Source organism: Calypte anna, chromosome 3 (assembly GCF_003957555.1).
Source record: "Calypte anna isolate BGI_N300 chromosome 3, bCalAnn1_v1.p, whole genome shotgun sequence".
In the NCBI taxonomy this organism is placed as follows: Eukaryota; Metazoa; Chordata; class Aves; order Apodiformes; family Trochilidae; genus Calypte; species Calypte anna.
Genome location: NC_044246.1, coordinates 893,466 through 901,916, shown reverse-complemented (window position 1 = coordinate 901,916; position 8,451 = coordinate 893,466). Strand labels below are relative to the sequence as shown.

The 8,451-nt window shown below is 55.0% G+C and overlaps 1 long non-coding RNA gene across 1 annotated transcript in view; it reads left to right on the top strand.

Annotated features, from left to right (window-relative positions):
* Positions 1–5,386, top strand: part of LOC115598160 — an 11,570-nt gene extending 6,184 nt beyond the window's left edge. The window contains exons 2-3 of the long non-coding RNA XR_003987436.1: positions 3,221–3,378; positions 5,301–5,386. This is a non-coding gene — a long non-coding RNA (uncharacterized LOC115598160). The remainder of the gene's footprint in view (positions 1–3,220; positions 3,379–5,300) is intronic.
* The last annotated feature ends 3,065 nt before the right edge of the window (positions 5,387–8,451 follow it).

Genomic DNA, 8,451 nt, shown 5'->3' with positions numbered 1-8,451 from the left:
GGAGGCAGGTGCTGGCCCCTGGAACCAGGGAATACATCAACCAGGGCGACAGGAGCGGCTGCGGCCGGGGTTTCTGCAGGAATAAGAACCCCCCCGTTCCCGGGAGGGGGTTGTGTCTGCTCAAGTGCCTCTTAACCTTTTCTAGATCCTGTTACTAAAGGGAAAAAAAAAAAAAAAAGCAAAACAACCCACGAAGCCCACATAAGGAGTTTCTGTCTCTTCACCTGACCGTAAAGAGCACATGAAAAAAGAGAGGATGCTATTCCCCCAGCTCGTGATGGGATCCCTGAAACCCAAAGGAGAGCTTTGTGAAAGCAAAACGCCAAGTGTGAGAAGGAGAAGGGGTGGATGGGTGGAGGGAGAAGTCACCCAAACTGGAGGGACAGGCCCTTGCTCCAGGCTGCAGCACTGCAGACAGGATTTTTAGTTGCACTTAACCCCGCATCTGCTGGCTGTACTGGGGGGCTGAGGCTGCTTCTGCAAAATCTGGTTTGTTTGGTTTAAAAAAAAAAAAAAAAAATGGGGTTTTTGATTTATTTTGTGTGTGTGTGTCTGTGTGCCACGACCGCAGCAAGGTCCCCAGCTTTGTGCATTGAACTCAGCTGAGCAGAGCTGGTGCCCCAGCTGGGGGCAATGCTGTTTCCTCAGGTGAAAGTGGGGATATTCGGGGTGAGGAAGGGGCAGGGCTGGGGGGGTGTGAGCTGTCCCCAGGTGGAAGCAGCAGACGCGGAGGGACCTGCTCGCTCCGTCCGCAGGTGAGCCCAGGAGGGGTGAGCAAGGGGGTTGGGATGCAACAGGGTTTGCCGAAATTCTCTGGGGTTTCAGGGCTTCCTGCGGGGTGCAGAGGTCTGTCCCCGCTCTGTCACCTTCCTTTTAATCCACCCCATCCCACAAAAGGTCCTGAGCTCTGCCCAGGTCCCGGAGGTTCGGGCTCTGCGGGCCGGAGCCGGGGCTGTGCTGCAGAGGGAGCCGGCAGCTTTTCCCCGAGTTACTTATTAACCACTGCTCATTTGACAGGATCAATATTTCAAGCGAGGGAGTAAACACTTAAGAAGCACCACTCTGCTTTGCCCTCTTTTGTTTTTTTTCCCTTTGCAAAAATGATTTATTTTCTAAAATGCATCTGCCTGGAGAGGAGGCAGCGCCGGGAGCCGCGGTGTTATCTGCGGGGTATGCAAAGCACATTTATTTCGTCTTTTATCTCTCATATTGCATGTTGATCCCATACATATAGATTGATTTTGTTCAGGTAGATAATGAAAAGTCAAGTGGAAAATTTACACAAAGGCACTCAGGATCTCGACTTTCTATTGGTATATAAATTGGTTTATTACTCCATTCCCTTAAACAGGGACTTTCACACTGGGGAACACTTTAAAATATATCATGTTTAAACACAAAACCATTTACCTTTCATGTGTTTTCTTTTTTTTTTTTTTTTTCTTTTTTTCTTTTTTTTTTTTTCCCTCCCCAGTAATTTCCTCGCCACTTTTGTTAATTACCGCAGATATTTGTGTTTAAACAAGGGCTCGCTTCCTTCTCCATCCCTCCAAGCAATTCATCTTCCTCCCTCTCATTCCCCAAAAGTCCTAACGAGAGATTTCCGAGCCGCCGGCCGTGCCGACGTGGTGAGCTCCGGGTCTGACAATACCTCGGGAGATTTTATTAATTCCCTATAAGCAGCTTTCATTTCACCACCGTCGAACAGAGGGCACTGTACGTGAGAGAGCAGCTTGGAACGAAAAAAAAAAGAAAAAAACCACCAAAACCCCCCAACAAAAAATAAAATCAACCCCAAAAACCGAGAGGAAACATTATTAATAAACATCTTCTGGACATTTGGTGGCTGGTGTAGGCTGCTCCAGCTTAAAGCAATTAATTCAGGATACTGACATAAACTCTCCAGCTCTTTGACAGCTTGGAGCTGAAATAAAAATGCTAGTTCTCCAGGGAAAAGGAGAGGATAGTTGGCTCTTTTCTGGACTGTTTGCTTATAGGCCCAGAGAGCAATCTTCCTCGCAGAATGAAATGCAAGGACACAAACAATGTACCAGGAGGAGAATAGGAGATGGGAATGAACAGTTTGAACTATTTGCTCAGCAGAAGGGCAGCCACAATGCTCGGCCAATGGCTTTCCCATGCATCAACCCTGCTTCTTAGCCCCTTTTGTTGTTCGGCCTCTTCCTCCGGCCAGATAAGAGCGCAGCTGCGGCTCGGGGGCTGAGCCAGACCTTCCCCCCGACACCCCAATCCTGCCCGCCTTTGCTGGGTGCCCCCCTGGATCACCCTCTCCCCCGGAGGGTGCTGCCTTCACCCCCGGGGCCACCCAGCAGCCAATCCATCCCTCCCCGCGTCTCCCTCCCGCTTTGGAGCTGGTTGGGAAGCCCTTCCCGGGCACCCCCTGTGGTCACCACCCCTCCTGTCCCCTGCCCGGCTCCCCCTTCTCCCGCAGGGTCCCAGAGGGATGTTTGGCTGGGAGAGAACCCCAGGCAGGTGTCCCCTTCCCGCAGAGCATCCTGCTGGGGACCCAGCGGCGCCGGCTGCGGGACTGCCACGCTTCAGGGGATGGAGGACGTTGCCATCGCCAGCTGGAGCTCCCAAACGCCGTTCTTCCCCATTTTTGCAGGGCTTTTGGAGGGTTTTCTTGGCACAGCCCTGCAGCACAGCCTGGGGATCTACCTGCTGAGCCATGTGCAAGGCTTGACAGCACCCCCCTGGCAGGGGCAAGGCTGCGGGCTCTCACCTCCGTTCCCCTTCCCCAAACCCTCCCTCCCCTATAGCCCCCCCAGACCCCTTCGCTTTGCCCTCACGCTGTCCTTGCTGGCAGCTGCTGGGATTAAAACCAAGCGGGATGTGCAGCCGGGAGGTGCCCACCGGGATGTGCTGCTATTTTTGCTCTTCCCTCGACGCTCGGGCTGTGGATTTTGGGAGCCGGTGGTGGTGTTGGGGGGGGTGCACTGCCTGCTTCTCAGGTCAGGAGGTTTATAAGGCTTGAAAGGGTTTTACGAGGTGCAAAGGCAAAAGGGGGAGGACTGGAGGAGCTGCCTGCCCAGGCACTGCAGCCCCTGAGCACACCTGCAGGAGCCCCCCCAGAAACACCACAAACACACGGGGATTTTTCTTCTTTTTTTTTTGGCTGTTCTTTTTTTTTTTTTCTTTTTCTTTCTTTTTACTTTTTACTTTTTTTTTTTTTTCCCTTTCTTCCCTGGTGGGTGGTCAGGAGGACGGGATGAAAAGCAGGAGGGTTCCTATTGTCTCTGCGCTGCCTTCCGAGCGGACCCCACGTGTCCCCAAAGTCACCGAGCACTTGGCCCGGCCTGTCCCCTGCTGCCTCCGTGACACAAACCTATCACGAGTGGCCCAGAAGGATCTGGCCAGGTGAGCCTGCAAGAAAAAATTGTTTTGCATCTTCCCAGCAGCACAATTTTTATGCCCAAGGGGTCTGATCATCCCTGGCAGATGGGGTGCCCCATTTTATTTAATTTCATGGAATATCTCCAGTTGGAAGGGACCCACCAGGCTCGTCTGATCTGCTTTCCGTTTTGAAGGCACAGTATTAAAGCCGGGCTGATGTTGGTGCCCATTTTAAACCATTTTAGGCTCTGCCGTATCCCCTCGGAGCATCCTGCCTGACAGCTGCAGAGCCACCCCCTAAACAGCGACAATTCTCCCCAAAACCAGCCCAACCCAAAGGGGTGAGGAACAAGTCCTGGGGGTTCGGCTGGAGCAGCCCTTCCAACAGCACCTCGGGCCGGTCCCGGTCCCACCTCGGGGCACCTCGGGGTTAATTAGGGAGACGGTAAAGAGGCGGAATGACAGCGCCCGCCGCTCCCGGGCTCCTTCCCGACCCCGCTCCCCGCGGACAAGAGAGCCCAGGCTCCTGCAGAGTCATTTGCGCGTGTGTTCCGGAGAATGAATTTAGGGGAGCAAATATAGTTATGCAGAATTTAAATTAAAGTTGACACTAATGTAAATACAGCAATGCAACTGCATGTTTAAGAAATATGATGAGGCTACGGTTTTAATCAGGGCCTTTTAACTCAGGTGGCATTTAAAATCCTTGCCATTTAAATTGGATAAAACCCCTAAGCTGGGAGAAGGAGGGAAAGTCGGTGGGCTGGGGAGCGGGGAGCTCTGCCCCAGCCCCTTCCCGAGGGATGTCCTGGGGGCAGGAGGGCTCCGGGGATATTCGTGGAGGGGACATTCACCACCGGGGAGTGACTGGAGACCCTGTGGCTCTGGAGAGCTCCTCACCAGGGGGTGGGTGGGCAGAGCGCCCCATGGAGACTTCTCGACCCGCTGAGATGCTGCTCGGAGGCTCGGCAGCTCTCCTACACCCGTTGCGTTGACATTTGCGGTGGCAGAGGCACTGCCTGTGTCCATCTCATCCAAAACCCCCCCTCAGCCCATCCATCAGCCCCCGCAGCATCCCCACCCGCAGCATCCCCACCCGCAGCCGCCGCTCGGCTCCCCCTCCTGCCTGTGCAGCGGGAATTGGGGGAGGGGGCTCTTGGCACCTCCCGAATTTTTCCTCCCTGCTGCTTTGGAAAGTTCTGCACCCAGGCTGAACTTGGAGTTGGGGCCTTGGGGGGGTGGGGGCTGGAGAAGAAAAGAAAAAAGGGAGAGAGAAAGAGCAGAGCCCGCCTCACCTACTTCAAAGCAGGGTGATCCTGCGGGGCTCCGCGGTAACAATGGGCATGAAGTGCCAGGGGCAGGAGCTCGGGAACCTGGCAGGGCCCCCAGGCACCGGAACAATATCTTTGGCAGCCTCTCTGGTTTTTATTTCTTTTCCAAGGGAGCAGAAGGGCTCTGGCAGGGCCAGGCTGCTGCCCTCTCCTCTGCCCTGGGGAAAGGGCACATTTCCCACCACATCCCAGCTGGCTCCTGGGACCTGTCTGTCCCCTCCAGACCCCCTCGCTGGGGACCTGCTGCTGTCCTTGGGTCACTCTGCTCCCGGGGCTTCGGGGGTCCCTGCAGGGAGAGGCTGGGGATGGAGAGGGGGTGCTGGGGTAGCCCGGGCTCCCCAGAGAGCTGTCCCACCCGGCTGTGCCTGGGACAGGGCTGGAGCTGGCACTGTGTCACCTTGGGATGAGTGTGGGGAAAGCAGGGGACGAATCCCCCCTCCCTGGGCAAGAGGTTTCTTTTACTTTCCCTGGAGGTGTTGGTGTGAACTGAAGATGCTTCCAGCAGCAGTGGCAGGAGGGGAGCTGGGCAGCCCCAGCAGTGACTGTGACCTGTGTCCCTCTGTGTGGAGTGCACTGAGATTCCATGCACTGAAATTCCATCCCCCTCTTCCCTAGGAGAGGCTGCAGCCTGCAGCTGGGCAGAGGGAGCAGCCCCAGCCCCTGGGAGGGGCCCAACAACCCCCTGACAACATCCAGAGAAAAGCCAGGTTTGTCTGTGCTGAGGGGACTCTGCTCCAATACCAAAATCATAGCAATAAAATCGGTAACAATAATAATAATAATAATAATAATAATAATAATAATAATAATAATAATAATAATAATAATAATAATAATAATAATATACCAGTAGTGTCAATAATAGAAATAAGAATAGCAAAAGCAACTCTATTAAGGGCAGTAATGACAATAACAATAATAACTATGATGATAACAATCACAACAGCAACAACAATAATTGTAACAATAACAAAACAGTAATACTAACATCAGCCAGCCTTTGGGGAAAAAGAAATCTTTTTTGGGGGGGTTGTAGCTCCCACACCTCATTGCTGTCTCCCTCCAGTCACCCAAGGAGCCTGAGCCAGAGGCACCGTGGGGTTTCTGTGAGGTTTGTGCACCCTGGAGCTGTCCCGAGGTGTTTGGGGTGTGGGGACAATCCCTGGGGACCCCCGAGGGGTGGCACAGCCCCTCCCTGGGGCTCTGGGAATTCTCAGTCCTGCGTGGGCCTGGGATGGGGGTACCCCAGGTGGGTGCTGCCTGGCAGGGGGGTACCCCAGGTGGGTGCTGCCTGGCAGGGGTGCCTCTCACCAGTCACTTCATCCCCCCAGCCTGCAGAACCTGCCTCCAGCAGAGCCCTCCGAGGGATTTTGTGTCCTTCTGGCTGTCCTAATCCCCCGGTGTGACTCAGTGCTGTTAACATGCCTGAGGGAGTAATAAAAAGTGTTATAATGCCATTAATTATCCCCCCTCTAGATATCCTGTCTGCCCTGCTGGGGAAAAAAAAAAGGAGAGATTGCAGAAAAACACCCAGGAGGACTCAGAGGGGAGGAAAAAAAATTCCCCCAAAAGATGAGGGCAGAAACCTGGGGAGCATCTCACACACATGCTCCTGCTCTCCTGGGAAGGATGAGGGGTTCTGGGAGGGGGATTTTCCCCCATGGCCACCCCTCAGTCTCTTGTCTGTGTCCACAGTCCCCCCCCCCCCTCCCTCAGAGGACTCAGGAGCTCCCAGAGCCATTGTCTTGCCAAAGCTGATTGAAACCAGCCCAGGAGTTCAAGGGTTGGAAAGGGAGGGACGTCCAGACAGGGTGACACCAGAGACCTCATCTGGGTGGAAAATCAAAATAGATGGGGCTGAGCTGCCCAGCCCTCTGGAGGGATGAGAATTGATGCTGAGGAGCAGCCCAGAGGCCCTGACACCCCCATCTTCAGTGTCTCCCTCCTGGTGGGGAAGGGGGAACAGAGAAGATGATGAAGCAGCAGCAGAGAGGATGATGAAGGAGCAGGGAAGCTGAGGAAGCAGCAGAGGAGTTGGTGCCTGCCCTGATTTGCCTGTCCAAGCCTGCTTGTGCTTTCAGACCTGCTGGGGGGACACGAGAGAGGCTGGGTTTGTTTGCAGAGTCCACTTTGGTCCTGCAGTTGGTGGGTTTCTTTGCTTTTGGGGTTTTTTTGGTTGTTTTGGTTTTTTTGTTTATTTGGGTATTTTTTTTGCAGGGGGGTTGTTTCCCCCCCCAGCTTTTAGGGGTAATTGCTTCCCTAGGAAAAAGACCTTGTTGAGAGGCTGGGGCAAAGTCCTGATTGCTCAGCCCACGTTGAGCCCTCCTTGGACCTTGCCTGATGCTTTGGGATGGGGGAAGGCAAAGGGGGGCTCAGCACCCCCCCTCAGACTGCTTCTGCTGCAGGTTGGCTGGGCTGGGAGTTTTTCATAATTATTATTGGGTTTTGACACCTTGAGGCCCCGGGGCAGGTTTTAGCAGGAGCATGGTGTGTTCAGAGCCCCAGAACCACCTCCAGCTGGGCAAGGGCAGGAGATAAGCAGCAGGGTGGAGGTGGCTGGGGGGAGCAGCTGCTGCACAGAGCCCCGGCTGACCCGGGAATGGCACAGCCAAGCTATGCTGCCAATGTTTAACAACCCATCCGTCTTCTACCTGGACCTACTCAACAGAAACCTTTGTTTGAGCCACGGGCCCATTCAGCCCTGCTGCTGGCTGCTTATCGGGCTGATTAATCCCCTCTCTATCACTGTTATTAATTTCAGAACCTGCTCTTATTGCTGGCAGGCTGATGGGGAAGCCCAGCTCCAGCTTTGCCAAGGGGATTCGCCCCCCCCCCTTCCCCACACCCCTGCTGCAACCCAGATAAATCCCAGCTCATCCCTCTGGATGCTGATGATCTCAGCACCCATTTTTCCCTGGGGGGAGGCTCCATGTCCTGTGTCACCTCCTGCATCCCAACGCTGCAGCAGGAGCATCGTCCCCAGTGGGTACCCCGATGGCTGGGGGGGCAGGAGGACACCCCCTCTGCATGGAGGGAGCCCGGGGGGGCCCTGCTGTGTGAAGGTGGCTGTTGGGAAGGGATTTGGGCCCCGAATTCCTGTCAGAGCTGCTGTGCACACACAAACACACCCCCACACACCCCTTATCTCTCCCAGCCCTGTTTGCCCAGTGGGGACCTGTCCAGCCCGGCAGGGAGGGGGGAATAACCAGCCCCCAGCCCCCACCTAGAGTGCCTTCCATCCCAAAGAGGGGGCTCACAGACACTTTGTCTGCCACCAGAGGCTTTCTGGTGTCTCTTGGTGTTCAAACACCCTCGGTGGACCTGGTTGTGTGACTTGCAAGTGTTCCAGGAGGCCACTCCTGCCTCTGGCCACATCTCCTGGCACTGGGATCCACCCAGGCACTGGAGCCATTCCCAAACCAGTACCTGGTGGGTGTATTTACACCTCCCAGTTCCCGTGTGGCAGGTCACAGGGTGTTGGGTGGAGATGCCCCAGCATCTACACACCAGCCCCGTGTCCTCTCCTACCCCTGAAATGTCCCCTCAGAAAAGGGTCGGCCAGGAAGATGCTGGTGCTGTGTCCATGGGTGACTGATGCCTGCCTACAGCCCCTGAAGATTAGCCAGGACCCTGGTGGGCTGAAGGAGAGGGGACAGAGTGACCTGGAGGCCCTGGCAGGTGCCTGGGGAGCAGGTCCAGGTGCTGTGGGATGGAGGGGACAGCTGTGGTTCTGTGCCTCCCCCAGTACTGGAGTCCCCTGATGTCA